Here is a 2,391-nt window from a genome sequence, read left to right as displayed (position 1 = left end):
AGGCTTGCGATCCAGTTGCCGGTCCCCGGTTCGGTGCGGGGGCAACACTGAGGGTTGCGATCTGTTGCCGGACGCGGAAAAAAGACAAAAGACAAAAAAAAAAAAAAAAAAAAAAAAAAAAAAAAAAAAAAAAAAAAAATCAGCCTGGTGAGGACCCTCCTGGATTAGCACCATTGCTCTGGAGTAAGCACAACATTGCTTGCCTTTAGTCTCTTTGCTTTTTCAGAGACTTCGGTGCATTGTATTCTTTCTTGGCTAAGACAGAGCTCTCCACGCACATACACCATAAACAGCCAAAGGGAAAGTAACCCGGACAGCAGCCTCTCTGTGACAGGCCCACCCCGCAGTTGGAGGTTACCATGAGAGCTGCCTGTACAGTTGGGTCGTATCAATTGATCTGCTGCAGCTCTAAACTGAAGAGGCAAAGACGATTTTGTTTAACTTTTTCATTTACGAATAGATCTTGAAGAGCTTCTAAACACCAGTTGAGTAAATTCATACATCATACATACATACTTAGAAATTAGTTCTTGTTAACAACTAGATTTAGTATTAGCTAAATATGTTGTTTATAAGTAGTATGTCACATTTGAATTTTTGTATTTTAAGAATATTTATTTGAGGGGCTGGCTGATTAGCTCGGTTGGTTACAGCACAGCCTTATAACACCAAGGTTACAGTTTCAGATCCCCACACCAGCCTGCTCCGCTGCCCCAGAAAAGAACATTTATTTGACTATTTGTCAAAATATTATTTTACCGTGAAGAAGTATACATTTCTTTTCTGTTAAAGATCTGTACATATTTGTACAGTAAAATGCTTTATGGAGCTAAAAATATATAAGGGTATACTGTTCATCATATGTGTGTGTGGGTGTGTGTGTACAAAATATGAAGGGAAGTGCAGCAAACAGTAGGTCTTGTGCCAGAAATTGCTGTTCAAAGATTGGTAGGACATATAAAAGGACAAAGGAGCCTGGTGAGGGGGCTTCCACTGGCCGAATATGGGCAATTTGAGCACAAAAATAATAATGGTATTTGATTTAATAATTGAATTAAAAAAGAATCCAGGAGTCCACATTACTACTCAAAAAGGAGGAAGAAGAGGGGAATTGTGAAGGGAAGGAAGATGAGGAGGAGAAAAGAAGAGATAAAGGGGGAAAAAGCCTCTACTCTTCTTTAGACAGGAATGCTAGCTAAAAAATGTAGATGGAATGATAGAATTGGAAAGTCAGCGTTTTATAACCTGTGTAATTAAGTGTTCATCAGTGTGTGCTACATCCATGGGGTGAAGGATTGTTAGACAAACTATCCGCCTAGTTTCAGCCTATCCCCAGAGACAGTAATGATCGGTTGCAGAGGGTGGTTTTGTGATTGAACTTGGCCTCACGGATAATGATGTGAGAACGACATGTTTCTCCCGATGTGAAGCATTGGGAAGGACACACCATCACCTCCTACTTTTCTCACTAAAATGTTTAACCGGAATCTAATAATGAGGAAACAAACCCATAAATCCAGAACTGATACAGTCTACAATACCATTAGCCTGGACTTCAACTATGTCAATCTCATGAAAGATTAAAAAAAGCGAGGGTACTGTTCTAGACTAAGGAGTTTATACAGCGACATGAAATCAAATGCAACGGATTAATGATCCTCAGCAGATCCTGAATTGAGCGTGCGAGTGTGACATTTAGGGGACAACAAAGGAATTTAAATATGGACGGTATACTGGATGATATGATTCAAATGGTATTAAATTTGTGAGTATGGTGAGGCATTTATGGACGAAGCTGGGCTGTTTTCAACTTTCCAATGGTTGAGGGGGAAAAAAAACTATATATTGAGCAAGAACGCAAATGTTGCAAAATGTTAGCATTTGTGCATCTGGATAAAGGGTATGCTGTTCATAACACGGTTCTTTCAATATTTCGGTCAGTTTGTACATTTTCAAACTACAAACTGGGATATAAGTGCAATTTACTTCCTACTGTGGAACTTCACGTGGACACAGAGAACCAGCCCCTTGAGGAGGCTCCTTTTCCGTGGCTCTCGGTGAGCTACCCAAGTTTCTCCTTCACGGAAGAGCGGAGACCAGAAGCCACGTGAGGGACAACAGAGTCCCCGCCAGCTCCCTCCCCAGCAAGTGCCGGCTGGATATCCGGTGTGGGACTCGGCTCGGTCTCGGCCCCGCCCCTCCGCGGCTCCTGCCCCGCCCTGGGCTCAGCCCCGCCCCGGCCCCCAGCCCCGCCCTTCCGCGGGCGGCTAGGGGCGTGGCTTGCGCGTGACTGGTGCCGGAAGCGACCAATGGGAGCCGAGGTTGAGGGCGGGGCCGCGCGGGGGCTCCTGGGCCGCCCCAGCCGCTTGGTCGCCTGTTCTGCACCTCTGG

The sequence above is a fragment of the Galeopterus variegatus genome, unplaced genomic scaffold, assembly GCF_000696425.1.
Source record: "Galeopterus variegatus unplaced genomic scaffold, G_variegatus-3.0.2 Scaffold662, whole genome shotgun sequence".
In the NCBI taxonomy this organism is placed as follows: Eukaryota; Metazoa; Chordata; class Mammalia; order Dermoptera; family Cynocephalidae; genus Galeopterus; species Galeopterus variegatus.
The sequence above is the reverse complement of the archived record's forward strand: the minus strand, read 5'-3'. Positions refer to the sequence as shown.